Source organism: Microtus pennsylvanicus, chromosome 2 (assembly GCF_037038515.1).
Source record: "Microtus pennsylvanicus isolate mMicPen1 chromosome 2, mMicPen1.hap1, whole genome shotgun sequence".
Lineage (NCBI taxonomy): Eukaryota > Metazoa > Chordata > Mammalia > Rodentia > Cricetidae > Microtus > Microtus pennsylvanicus.
The window spans coordinates 84,882,287-84,897,600 of record NC_134580.1 but is presented as its reverse complement, the minus strand read 5'-3'; the positions used below and the strand labels follow the sequence as shown (position 1 = coordinate 84,897,600).

The window sequence follows — 15,314 nt, the reverse complement described above, 5'->3', positions numbered from 1 at the left end:
ACTTGACTGGGGGAGGGGGAGGGAAATGGGAGGCGGCGGAGAAGAGACAGAAATCTTTAATAAATAAATAAATAAATAAATAAACAAAACCTGCACATACTAAAGTTATCCGGTTATTTCCTTATTGAATAATATAATAATAATAAGCAAAACCACAGCATAGTTGCAATTTAAACAGTGAAATAAAGGTTTTTAAATAGAAATTCAATGTCTGGGTTTCTCAGCCCAAATATTAAACTTCTTTTAAAATGCGTATAAATACAATAACAAAGGTTACTTTGCTTAAATTAGCTTTTCCTTTAAAAACCACATACAAAAATATTTAAATAACTCAGACCAAAATCATAGTTCTCAACGAACTTAACTAAGTAACAAATTAATAGCCCAAGCACTCATTTTCAAAATAAAACTAAAGAACTAAATGCTTTCCTGAATTTTCCGATAGAAAAAGAAACTGCTTGTATGCTTCAGCTATTCAGGTGAAGTTTAGGAAACGCCTATAGATTGCGAGAAATGCTTGAGGCTTTTTCTATTCATTTTGTTTTACATAAGCTAACATTTGATCACTCTTTTCCAAAGTGCTAACGATGCAGGAGCAGGATTTCGTAGGCATCCTGTGTCCTACAGCAGTGGCTGCAAGCCCGGAGCTAAGGCGTCCATCAGGAGGGTGGAGCAGCCATTTCCTTGGCTCTCATCTGACACCCAGGAGTGATTGTACAAGCTCGAACAAATGAAACAGGTCATTAACAGTTTAAAATGATTGAAACCGAGAGTTTATGAACTCTTTCAAAATGGTATTTTTAATAAAAGACAAAGTGCTATATTAATTATGTAAAAGTCTCTAGGAATTTTATTCGTCGTGGGGGTAGAAAGCAAAGAAGTATCTAAATCAGGAAGAGACGAGGCTTCCAGAGATGAAGTTTCCCCATCATGTTTGCACTTCATGCTGCAGATCAGCCTCTCCAGCCCTAATTGCTGTAGCTGCCTGGCACGCTTCCATAGGCGTTTTTCATTTTTACAGGTATTTCTGAACAGACTGACATATTTTGTTTACTGACAGCAACTAAAGCTCTGTGTAGGATCATAAATAAAGACGATCGCGTTTAAAAATCGCTAATATCATTTTAAAAGGTAGCGCAGCCTTGTGTTTTGGCCTCTGTTTGGCTGTGTTAGCCATGAATGACAGCTTCGCTGCTTGAAGCACACAGAAAGCACAGCCTTGCTCATTCACTGACAAGACTGTGGCCTTTTCACACGTTCCTTCCACAGCAGTGTTTGTCCCCAAACACTGGAACTCGACACAATGGCATTCCTACTCCAACACCCCCACCAACAGCCCCAGTACATAACAAGAATGCTAATGAGCCCGAGCTGGCCCTGATGAAAGCGGTGACTACATCTCATCGGAAAGCAGTTATGTTGGTCCAAAGATTACCAATGAAGCAGACTCTGCTTAGCTCTCAGCAATTTCTAAGATGTTTCCACTCTTAAGGAAATGCGTGTGATAAATTAAAACTAAGTGACTTTAATCTATACTAAATATGATAGCTCATTTTAAAAATCACCAGACAATATATATTTAAGACCACCATAAGGAATGTGCTTAATTCAGCTGCATGCTATAACACCCAAGCTAAAGTTTAAAGTGAAAAAAATGGGTAGGTTCACAGATACAAACCCGTAGCCCTGACGTTTCTTTTAAAGCGATAGTATAACAATTTATTTAAGAGAAGTTCCTTTGGTAAGGTCAAAATTTTAAATCCATTATATTTTGACAGACAACAAAACAACATGGTTTTTATATGGGATGTCAGAAGTAGAATAAACAGAAATGATATCAAGAGGTAATACAGTCCTACAGTTTTATAAACTCAAGATTTGTTAACAAAATAGGACTCATCCTTCACCCACACGTCACCAGTCTAAAGACTCCTCACCATGGTTAGACAGAACGCTATAAAAACGGCTTTCTGGAGGCTCGAATGGAGGAAAGCAGCTCCAATAAAGCTCATTATTGCTGAGGGGACATTTGATAGAAACTCCTGCTCCTAAAATAAAGATACTGTCAGGCTTGGCACTGGGTCCGTGGTGGCACTTTAACAGTATGACTATAGTGAGCTTTTAAAACCATGGCAAAGAGACACAAAATATATAGAATTAAGCAAGACTATAAATTTTTTTGCAATTCATGACATTCTTCCTTGCCTTTTCTGTATACTTCACTATAAAGCTTACATACAATGTGAAGCTTAACATTGTTACAATGTAATAAGTGATAAGGCTGGAAAAGAAATAGCAGGGAAAAAAAACCCTAAAAAACCTAAAGTTTTCAAGGATTCTTAAACTTACTATAACACTGAAATTCTTGCAGAGGAGTTAAGTAGACAACTTGGGGCAAACTAAAATTGTGAAACTTTGTTCATGTTTACAATTTAAAATTTAATAAAATATATTGGTCATCATTCTGAGCAATGCACTCCTTAAATCAAAGCAGCGATTCTCAAGGCCTTTTTTCCCCACAATGTACCGAACTCTTAAATTTAATGTTTAATGCCAGTTTAATGTTTCAGTCTTTAGGGTGGCAGAAATGAGAGAGGCTGCTGCTGTCCTGATGTCCTGTTTCTCCACCCCTCACTTCTAACAAAACTCAGAAAGTGCTTTTCTCTAGATTTTACTTAAACCATGCTTTTCTGGCATTAGAAAAAGACTGTATGCTTTTTTTAAGCATTAAGTAACTTCGAACCGTCCAGTAAGTGGAACCAAAATACACAACAGCAAATAAATAACTATAATTCAGCAAGTCGTAATCCATTTCATGATATCATTATAGGATGAATATTAATATTTAAATGTAAAATAAGTTAAAGACAATAACACAGCTATTATGCTGGGTTTTGTATATGGTAGCTTAATAAAACACTAAGAAGTTTGAATTTTTAGTCAAATTGACTGTAGTAGTTATTAATCCTCTCTGTTTCACTGAAATTAATTAAAAAGCAAACCAAATACACTTGGCTTATAAAAGTTTCTCTGCGACACCCTTGGAAGTAGTGAACCCTTTGAAGAACTTGCTTCCACACACCCTGAGTTGCTCTTTTCCACGCAGACAGCAGGAGGTGCTGTGTGAACACCGAGACTTGCATTTCATGCCCACCTCCCTCCCCTTCCTCTCTGTATGCAAAGAATGGCGAGATGCTTTCAAAATCTTCCATTTCCAACAGCCTGTGGCCTGAGATAATGAGGCAAGTTCTGAAACGGAAGCTCTGAATTCACAGTGCAAACCTCGCCCTAACACAGGGGGAGAATGTTGCCTTTCACTTAAGTCTAAAAGGAAAGTTTTGCTTTTTTAATGTTACGATTTCTTTTTTATTATTTAAATTGCAACATTCTGTTTACAATATAAACCCTTCTTTAAGTAAATCAAGTGTCCCCAAAGTAATTACAAAAGTATCTGTCTTTACCTGCCCCCCCCAACATGTACACACACATACACACACACACATAAAACTATAGAAAGACTGCACAGATACTAAAAGGCAAAATCTAGTTTAATTTAGTTGAAATACATTAATCCAACTACACTTTGGATCCTGACACACACAAGTTAAATAAGTATGGTTAAGTATGAGTGAAGCTACTTTTGAGGTGAAATTAACTCACTATTTATTTCGCTAGAGTCTAACTTGGTTTTAGACCCATCTCTACGACAGGGAGGTGAGTTCACATCAGGAGAAAAAACTAGGCATCTAAGCTTGCAGATGAGTGAGAGACATTCATTTCTTCTTCAGTGTAACTGACTCTAGAATTTTCACATAAAGGTCTGCTTTTCCTTTACAGAGTAAGCAGCGAGAAAAGATGACACATATGACATTCTACACCAAAAGACAGACACAATTAGCCCCATATCGCAGACTTCAAAATTCCAGAAGCATTTTCACAGGCTTTGAGCTCACAAAATACATGTCACCGTTCTTTAAAGACACAGTGCCAGTCACTGCATCTATAGAACCAAATGCATCTGAAACTATATATATATATATATATATACATATATAAATGTGTGTATATATATATATACATATATAAATGTGTGTGTATATATATATAAATGTAGATTTGAAGGGGGTGACTCACCTGCTTGGAATAATTTTTTGCAGACTTTAACCGTTGATACAAGGCCCCAAGAATTCCTTGGATGTACATCTTAGCACCCGAGGGACTGGAACCTTCTCCCTTAGAGACCCAAAGTGGTCCCCGTAAAGGTGTGATGGAATTTTGCAGGCATTTTTCAAGCAGAGGAACTCTTGGAGAGAAGAAGAGGGAAAAATTCCTTTGACTCAACTGAGAGACACTGCCTGGAATGCAGCCTCAAGAGCAGCGCTAACTCTTAACGTCTATTATTTATGTCTGACCTGGGTTAAGTCTTCGAGAGGCAATTCCTGCATTACCAGTGGCCACCATGAAGGATGTATTTATATTGTGGCACCCCCCATGCAAGTCTCATAAGCTTTGTGAGCACACCTGAGTAGTTCTGAAGTGTGCCTAACTAGCTGCACGGAGTGTCATGGTGTGCACTGATTGCCTTATCTTCTCATTTATCACAGATGAGTTGGAACCAGCCTTGCCGAAAGCTGCTTGCATTGTCCTGATAAAACTGTAGGATCCATGTTGTTTCTGTATATTGCTTCGTGTAGAGGAATCTGTGTGCCCAAAATATCACATCTGGAAATTATTCATAAAATATAATCCCCACCTTTATAAGCTGCCCTATCCCAGGCCTGTCATTGACATTCGTTAAAGCAACCCATGGAACAGGGTAAAGACTGTTTAAATATAAGAGGGGAGAACGTTAAGCAAGGATTTTCTCCTACCTTTGTGTTTCCAAGTACCCAGAATATATAGACTAATGGTAGGTTTAGGAACGCTATCCCAACAGGAGTTTCTTAAACATATAAAGGTATTTACTTGCGGGCCTGTAATGTAACATCCATATGGACTTGACAGACATGTTTATACATTTTTCACATGATTAGCTCATAAAGTCTTTGTAGTGTAAAACACTCAAATGGCATGGCAGCTCGCTAATATCTCTATAAATTTAATTTTTTTCTGAAAAACTAGACACAAATAACAAAATCTTGGGCCCAGAAAAAAAATAGATATCACTTTTATTTAATGTGATCTTTATTTAAACATGTGTATATGTATGTGTATATTCATATCTGTGTATACATATATATGTATACATATATGTATATATTCCAAAGATAACATGAAAAAGAGATATACATTCTGGCTATATTATTCTTACAATTATTTTTTCTAGAAAAAACAATGAATGAAGTAGGTCACAAGTAAAGAAAGTAGGTCTGTGCCCTCGGTTATGTTATCTGCTGCATATTTCATACAGGGAGACCGAGCACTGCAATGCAGAAACTGAATTACAATGAAGCTCAGCTGAGCTCCTGAGAGGCTGAGTTCTGCAGACAGCGTTTGCTACTGGTGTTCTGCTGAACCTTACTCTCAGGAAAGAAATCATGCCTTTTAGGGCACTGTTCTCCAACTTCCTATCAAAGCACAACTTAAAACTCTAGTGTGTTCATTGCTTGGGAGAACACTGGAGACAAAGCTCCTAAGATTTTCTGCTGCTGTCAGGAAAGTTAGAAAATATAATGAGGTGACTCTGCAGATGCATGCATGAAAACTGCTCATTCAGTCTGAGGAACTAACGCCGAAAGTTCTATAGAGCCCATTCTTAGACAAACACAGCAATTGCTTGTCTCTGTAAGTTTCCAGGAAGAAAGATGCCTTACGCTCTCTCTCTTTCTCTCTCTGTCTCTCTCTCTCTCTATATATATATATATGTGTGTGTGTGTGTGTGTGTGTGTGTGTGTGTATGCATATATGACACTGTATGTACCATAGCAGAAATAAAAAGCAAGAGAGAAATACAACTTACAGTCTTAAATCAAACAAAATGGGCAAGGCAAGTCAATTTGGGTAACAGTTTTGCACAACTAAACACAGTTTGGAACCATCAGCATTTTCAGTCTGCACGACGTCCATGGATTGCTGTGCGCTTGCTTTTGATTTTTACAGCTCTCATTGTATCCTCACTCAACCCAGCAAATGTTTTGAACCCTGAAAAGCCTTACTTACAGCAGTTAACGTAGGCCTTAATCGTTTTAAGTCAGATAAATTAGGAAGCAAGGTGACAAATTTAAGAGATTCAGATGCTAGAGTTAATCTCGGTTTTAAATCGAAGAAACTTCTGTGAGGTTCTTCGGTCTCATTCATCTACACCCATCACGGAATAATTTTCAGGCTCTTTATGCCAGCCCAACAGATTTCAAAAGAGCATTTCCTGGATTTTTTTTCCAGCTCAAAATGACTGTTTTCAGAGTTTGTAATCTTTATAACAACTTTGGAAAATGTACAGCTTGGGGAGAAAATTAGACTTCAATGTATAGCAAAGAGCCAGAACTGATATTGAGTAGGAAATTGCTCCCATGTGCCACACGATTTACGTAATTAGGAAAACTATGGAAACCAGAAACAGTAAAGCAAAGAAAGCCGTATTCACAAGCAGGTTGTATAAGGAACTTCAGAATCTGCTCAGAACTTGTTGAATAATCTGCTCAGTATTCCGGCCTCTCCCTGCTGGAAGCAGGTCCTCATTATAACCAGAAGAGCACTAATAAAGGTTAGCCTCTGAACTAGGGATTAGAAGGCTCTTTCTTTGGGGGACGCTTCAAACTAGTAACTTTGATGATCTTGAAAAGGGAGACAAAGCACAATCCGAGAACAAACAGTGTTTCCACTAAGCAGGGAGGTACAGAAAACAGAAGAAAACGATAGTCTAAATACTCGGGAAAGGAGTATGAAGCTGCCTGTCTGTTGTGCTGAAAATAAAATGTATTCAGTACACGTGAGAACTCTCACGACAGGGATGAGTCAGCCTAAGATGCAGCTGGAAATGTAAAAGAATAATTGATATGGTGAAAGTCACGAGTTTCCAACACAGACCATAGATTTTTAACATGGGGATGGCTGAATTTTTACTGTATTTTAGTGTTTATATAAAAAAAAATCGTCTTTGTTTTATTGTTTGTTGGCTTTAGTTTTGCTGTGGTTGCTGCTTGCTGCTGTAAGACTAGATGTCACCAATGTAGCTTTGACTTTCCTGCAACTCATGTGGTAGACCAGGCTGGCCTCAAACTGCTGTTGACTCTCCTGTCTCTGCCGCCTGAGAGCTCGCCCTACATGTAAGTCAGCACACTTGCCTTTGTAAGAGCTCTTTACTGTTGTTTGTTTATTCTTCTCTCATCCATACATCCCGAACACAGTCTCCCATCCCCCCACTCCGGTCCTTCCTAAGAGTTCTTAAACAATGGTTTTCTTCTTCTGTGAAGAACTATTCTTTTCTCTTTTTCTGGAGCAAAATGCATCCTGGCCCATAAAAATGTACAAGACATTAGGATAGTTATTTAGAAAGGTCAAGCAACATGCTTCAGCCTCTCAAAGGAGCACAACCTGCAGGTTGATGGAACGAACTCTGGGATTTTATTCCTGTGTTCTTCCAAACCATACAACTTCTTCAAAGTATTGCCTTGAAATATTGCCTCATTCGAGAAGGCTGTCGTAGGTATGGATGGTTAACGGTGGTGTGCAAGGCTACATATGTCTACATGCATGTCTACACACATGTCTACACACATGTCTACGTACATGTCTACATACATGTGCTCCTGCGCATGTGGAAGGCCTTTACCTTGGCTATCTACCAACATCCTGGTTACTTGATGGAGGCATGAATTTTTCCCTTTCAGGGTTTTCATTAAGCAAGCCCTCAACCCTGTATATTAAAGAGCATTAAAAATCCAGCATTTAAAAAATGTATCAATATCCATATAAACAGAGTCATAAGCTGGGATCATTTCTACCACTTAGAAAAACTTGCACGGTTAGTTGCTTTGCGTACAATTTCTTAAATCACAGATTATATATTTCAGGTAAGACGAAAATTAGCCTAATAATTTTGGTGGTTTACATTTCAGTCAGATGTGTAAGTAGGAAAAAGAAGTTCTGCCCAGAACAAGCCCAGCTGCCTGGAGAGAAACTTTATCTAAGTGCACGGTGGTAGCAAGCGGCAAGGTTTTTAACACGTCTCCCTCCTTGTCTCATGTTACCTATTCAAGTAGGTTAAAAGTTAATAATTAATTTAATAATGCAACATCTTATGACTTTATTAATCTTTAATAGTTTAATAATTTTGAAATAATTCATCATCTCAGTAGGCAGGATTGAGGATGGTGGGCAGCAACGGGCCATCTAACCAAAGGGAATGACGAGAAAGCTCAAATGCCCGTAGTGCCTGTTGGTCTTCATGGTAGCTGCGGCATTTCTACCTGATATTTTTCCAATTAATATATTCTTATCCTTCAAGGATCATCTTCCAGGTTGTTTACTTAAAAGTGATTGCCTCCTCTTTGACATTTTCTATAGTATTTTCTTCCTACTTGTCTCCGGTCTTACCCTCTCCCTGTCCATTTCCTCCTGCATAAATGTCCAACCCTTTGGAGGCAGGGGTCACAGTGTCTTGTTCGGATAGTTTTACCTCATCTTTACTCGACAAATAATAACTATGTAGATTTATGGGTTAAAATACGATGTGTAAATTGGGGAATAATAGATTACTATATTAGATCATGATGTCCTTTAGTTTGGTAAAAGAAGTGCTTTGTTTGTCCTGTGGAAGGCCATTTATACATGAGTCTTAGACCATAAACGCAGTCACAAGGAATCACTCAGAGCCTGTAACCTCCTACAATCTGCTAAAATTTTGACAGATGAGCATGATCATAAGCAGGTTTCTCAAAGCATACTTAGGTCATGCCCAATGATTTTAATTGTCCATATAACATTCCTTTGAGAATAATGGAGAAAATCAACATTATGTTAAAAGTCATGAGATTTCGCAGCAAAGTGTTAACTAGCCAGAAGGTGAGAGGCTAGTATGTTTTAAAGTCCTTGGAGACCCATCAGGAAGTTTACCCTGCCCCATCACAAAGCAAGCATCTTCAGGGAAGAGCACACACCGAAGTCGAAACAGCAGGGCGAAAATACAGGAACAAGCTCAAGTAAGCATCTGAGCAAGGAAAGGCAGTTTCCTCTGCGGCCTCTATAAACACAGCATTCACATGTTAATATACAAACACACGTCTTGGACTTCAGGACATCTCACACTAAAACCGTCTTGCCACTGTTAAAAAGTCTGAATGATCCTGAATGTTCCAAAGAGAGCAGTACCTGACAAGAAACCAAATAGCCCACTCAAAAGCAAGCACAAAGATTGTGACATTTGTCAGAGAGACACAGGCTGGGATGGTCTGTCAAGACCTATGCCTGGGGAGTATACTTCTCTCTCCTAAATCAACATTTTGCATTCCTAGAAGCACTTTGGATCATACTATGAAAAGCTCTTTAAATTAATTTATTTTCAACAAGCTTAGGACATAACCAAAGGCTTTAATATCCTGCTTCCAATTTAATATTAAAATGCATGCCAACCAAATATTTAAAATTATAATTTTCTGAATATTTTGATTTCCACCTGTGTCACTGTTTCTACAGAAGCTGAGCACTGCCCAAAGCACAGTTCTTGTAAGGAAACCGCTTTATGCTTTGTGGCACAAGCTGCAAGTCTCAAAAGTGCCCACTGGGAACAAGACATTGTCTAGAGATTTTAAAACATTTGAAAATTCCCCGCTAATACAGATGGAATATTTTAAAATGAAGTTGACATATCTAGAAAAGACTCTTTGAATGAAACAAATTTAGTGTTTGAGAGATGCCCAGCTTTGACTGCCTCCCAGGCGAGGAGGTATATTGCAAAGAGTTTGTTCTAGTGTCAAAAGATATTCAAGATGTGTGTGTGTGTGTGTGTGTGTGTGTGTGTGTGTGTGTGTGTGTGAATGCCCTTCCCTTGGATTTACATAACAGTTGCAAAACCCCTGGTCTCAGACCAATCATCAGGCATGCCGGCTGAAGGATGGCAAAGATGCTGTCTCCTGTGTTGTTTGTTGTTTGATTTATATCAGCGCATTTCCATTCAAACAACAGCTGCTGTGTACTTTTGGGTGTATGCTGTATGTCATTTCTCATTGTCCCCACGGCGCTTAGGAGAAAGGATTTAGTATTGTTTTCTTAAATACCAATGCCTACCTAAATCTGGAATTTTTTCCCACTGAACAAAATGACAGGCGAGCAGTTGCTGTACTTAGAGAGCCATCATTGAGAGCCGTTTTTGTCTTCAGTGATCCCATTGAACTGACGCATACTGCCTGTGGGGGCTAGAGTGGTAGAATACCTCCGCAGAGACATTGATTTGTACCATAGGATCAAACAAAATAGGCTGTGCCAGAGGAGATTTCTCTGGTCGTATTGGCTCCACCTGAGTCAAATTTGATTTAGACATTGTGCCCTTTCCCGGACACCTGGTTATTTTAATTGTTGAAACATCAAGGAGAGTTACACCACTGGGGTTTAGGAAGTACAGCGTCTTAGAAAGTCCTCTCTGGCTTGCAACTACAGCCTGAGTCATGCCTTTTCTTCGACTGAACGAAGTAGCTGCGCATTAAATATGCTGGCACATCTTCTGCTTGAGCAAGTGGACCGAAATGGTGTGAATTGTTAATGCCTTGCTGCATTGGTTCACGGCTTGCGACTGATCATTTGTAACTATATCTACTCCTTGTTCCATGAAATCAAGTATGGAGTAATGGGTTCATCAGATTTTGGGGTTAAATTGAGAGTGAAGAGGTACTGTGTGTGGAAATAAGAGTTGCCATGTTCAGGGCTGGCCTTGTAACAGCATGGAATCTAAAGGCGATATTCAAAACCACTTCACTCATCACACGCTTCCTGATTCTGAATAGGGCCCATTTGCAGGGGACATTTGGTAGTTTTCCAATACGCTTTATGCCTCTTTCTGCTTCCACCACCATGCACATCTTTTTTTCATCCACCCCCAGTAGCACATTGGTAGCCCAGGTCAGCACACACAATTCATTTATTTAAATGACTTGATTTATACAAATAGAAATAAACTGCGATTCTGTTGTCTGAATCTTGCCTTTCCCCTCAACAAAAATGATTGTGTGTGTGTCATTGAAAGTGCGAGTCTTTTTGTGAATTCAAATTCTTGGACATCTAAAAGATCTGAGTTTTATTGTTGATGTAAAATAATTGAATTGATATGTACAACACTGAAGGTTACTTACAGAAATGGCGAGAATTCATTATATTTTTCTTGCCTACTTTTATTGGCAGTCCTCTATACTAACACGCAAAATTGTATATGCATGGCATGCTTTTGTAAACTTTCAGGCTCAGTATAAAACTTTAAAGGCCTTTGTACACATTTTTAAAAGTACACTTTTAAAAGTAATGTAAATGTAAAATGTAAAAAGTACATTTTAAAAGTACACATGAAACTTAATAAATTAATTTAACTAAACCTGGGAGTAATAACCTTTTAAACTGTCCTTCCTAGTTACTTTTCCCCAAAAGTTTAACTCAACCCTTGTTAAAAGAAGCAGGAATTAAACCTTGACCCAATAATAAAAATATAATAGACAACATAGCCAGACCTAGACAGAAAATTAAGTACACAAAGTGCTTACATATATAGTTAATATACGAAGACAAGCTAATCATAAGGCACCTCAAAGTCCTACTGTTACATCAGCCTTTTGAACATGAATCTCAAGAATGTATTTAATCTTTTTATTTTTAAGTATAAAAAGTGACAATAATGACAGCAGAAGAATTCAGAGAAATATAGAAGTCACTTCATCATTTATAAAGTCATTTATAAAGCAGTTTTGTCCCATGAGCTGAAATATTAAGTCACCGTAGGAATTACACTTAGCTTCTTTACCTAGGATGTAATTTATATATGTTACAGCATATTTTAAATTCCTCACACCAGAGAAGTTGTAATCAACTGTTACCATGGAGGACTCCCTTTTGAAACTTCTTTCCCCATTGTTTGGTTCAAAACAGTAGAATCTTCTATAGAAAACATTTTACATCCTTTGTTGGCTATTCTTTTCTCTCCTGAAAACTCTTTGAAGAACAAAAATCTTTTCGAAGTCCTACTCTTTTAAAGGGAGTAACTATCAGGCTATTTTCTCCATTAGAAGTTATATTTATTACAACATATTCCTCATGAACTTTGAGGATCAGGGAGGAGTCATTAGACAAGATTAATAGTTTGAGTCTTAAGAGATTGAAGGCTAAGAAAAAAGACACAAAGCCATTCGGAGAGATGAGGGAGGACACATATGTAGTATGACATGAAATATTGTTCACCCCAACAAAAGCTAAGAGTGATGATCACATCTTAATGATGACATAAGGAAGTCTAGGTTTTTAAAGATGTCAAAGTAACTTTGCTAATAGAAACCAAGGTCTACATTTGACTGCTTTGTAGAAGTGCACAGCACACTGTACAGGGGTATAGCCTCATATTTAAATGACCATGGTGATGCTCCAACAAATACCCAGATGCCAGCACGAGGCTTTTGGACAATACTCTCAACAGTCTGTGTAAATCAGCAGTGAACTATACATCAACACACCCTCCTAGCACACCCTATTTTTTCATCTAAGTAGTGCGAGGAGTCCAAGTCTGATACCTAGAAGTCACTGGGAGACACTGAAGACATTTGTAAGGAAAATAAAACCAAAGCAAAGTCACAATGAGGACAGTTTGGAGTCAGACCTTCCTGAGTCACATCTTACAGCCCACAGTGGCTATTGATGGGCTGTCTTAATCCACGCCAGCATTTTCACGTGAACACATACAGACTTGTGATAACTACCAACATTAATGTCCCTCTCCAACAAGAGACCCAGGCTTTTTTATGTCATAAAAATTTTAAAAGTAAAGATAAACGAGAAAACTATGTAAAAGTCCAAGAGAGACAGGTGCTTAATCATAAAAATGTTTACCCATAAGCACGTGTCTTTTTCTCTGTGTGCATAGGTGTGTGTGAGCCTGTTTCAGCACAGTCCTCCTGCACTGCAGAACACTGTGTCATTGTGATTTTGATGTATACTAAAATGATTAATGACTCTGGAAGCTGAACATCTTTTCTGTGTTTATTGCCAAGTGTATATCTTCTCTGTGGAAATGTCTACTCAGGTTCTTTGCCCATTTTTCTAATTAGGTTGTCTTTTTGAAATTGAGCATAAGACTTTTTCATATATTCTCAATATTGAACACACTAGATGTGATTTGAAAATATTTTATTCCATTATGTAGATTGTCTTTTCATTTTATGGATAATATCCTTTAATTCACAAAAATGTTTCAATCCAATGAAGTCAAATTTGTGAGTTTTTCTGTTATTGCTCATGCTTTGGATTTAATGTCTAGGAGTCTGTTGCCAAGTTAAAGATCATGAAGATTTGTTCCTATATTGGCTTCTAAGAATTTCACAGTTTCAGCTCTTAGATTTATTTATTTATTTAGAGATATTTTTTTTGTGGATAGGAAGTGAGATTTATCTTTAGTTCCTGTATGTGGAGACCAGGGCTGAAGAAAATACTCTTCCCTGATGAATATCTCAGCATCTCTGTCACAAGTCAAGTGACCACAGGTTACAGATGTGCTAGGGTATTTTTATACTCTAAATTCAATTTCATTTTTCTCTATGCCTATTCTCACACCAGTACCATCATTTTAATTACTGTATTACAGTTAATACCTTTAAAATTTTGAAAGTGAATCCAATATACAATGTTTGTAAGGTTAAGGGCACAGTTCGACACTCAACTGCCCCAACATGAGACAACAATGAGTAATGAGTTCCTATGCTGCCCTTACCCATGACCAGCTGCTCCAAACTCAGGAATGCTTCACAAAATTCTAGAAAGTGTTGTACTTATGGGACCAAGTTGGTCAGGAGCCCTAGAAATAACATAAGTAATTCTGAGTAGCAAATAACCACAAAATGAAAGTCAGACTTATGGGGTGGTGGATGGCAGTCTGGCCTTTCACAGATGGTGCTTTACTATGTACAAGGTCTGTGTTTTATGGGTTTTGTTTGCTTGCTTTTTAATATCAGAACTAAACAAGCAGTTTATGGAATATGTCATTGGATATAGTTTATAGCTATATTTTTTCCTGATAGTCTGATTTTAAACTTTATAATAAGCAAAACCTACATAAAATTTGAGCCTGATAGGTCACAGCAACTAAGTATAGCTGGTATTATTTCCAATAACCTTAGCTTTCAAAAAAAAAATGCCAGACTCGGTTGGATCAAGCTTTGGTAGCTCCAGGTGTGCAGTGGATAGTTTGACCTCCTAGCTGCTCATGATTGGTTTACTGTGCAGGCTGCTGATACTTGCTCTTTGAATTTCATCTAAAACTTGAGATGAACATAATCATTTCAGGTACTAGGCAGTGGAAATAGTCTCTGACAGAACTTTAAGGAATAATGGCAAGCAACTTCCACACATTGTTGAAATGGCCTGTCTTTAAATTGTGGGCACCAGTTCCAAGATCAGCTAGGCAGCCTAGATCTACTGACAAGCAATCTAAATTGTTTATTACAGTGGTGATCTGAAGAGGTATCGCCCCCAAGACTAGTGTGTTTGAATGTTTGGGCCATAGGGAGTGGCACTAATAGGAGGTCTGGCCTTGTTGGAGTAGATGTGGTCTTGTTGGAGGAAGTGTGTCACTGTGAAGATGGACTTTGAAGTCTCATACATGCTCAAGCCACACCCAGTGCGACAGTTCACTTCCTGTTACCTGTGGATCCAGCACCATGTCTGCCTGCAGACCACCATGTTTCCCACCCTGACAACAATGGACTAAACCTCTGAAATTATAAGCCAGCCCCAATTAGATGCTTTTCTTTATAAAAGTTGCAGTCAGTGGTCATGGTGTCTTTTCACAGGAACAAAACCCTAACTAAAACAATTACTTTTGTTGCTATAGCTGCTATTTGTTTTGAGACAGGGTCTCACTAGGAGGCCCTGGCTGGTCTGAACTGTCTCTGTAGACCAGGCTGACCTCAGACTCACAGAGCTCTGTCTGCCTCTGCCTCTCAAGTACTGACATCAATTGTTTTGTTAAACTGAATCATGGGCCTAAAGAGAAATGCGGAAGATCTGGTGCTGTGTTCCTGCAGCTGGTCCGGAAGCATTTATAACAAGCTACAGTGATCCAGCATGATTCTGAATTTAGTTATCACACGCTTGCCATGATTTTAAAGCACATAAACCCCAAGTGTGGCTCA

At 38.3% G+C, this 15,314-nt stretch overlaps 1 pseudogene; it reads right to left on the bottom strand.

The window, feature by feature from the left end:
- The window catches only part of LOC142844285 (doublecortin domain-containing protein 1-like), a 154,493-nt pseudogene that overhangs the window by 98,449 nt on the left and 40,730 nt on the right, over positions 1-15,314 (bottom strand).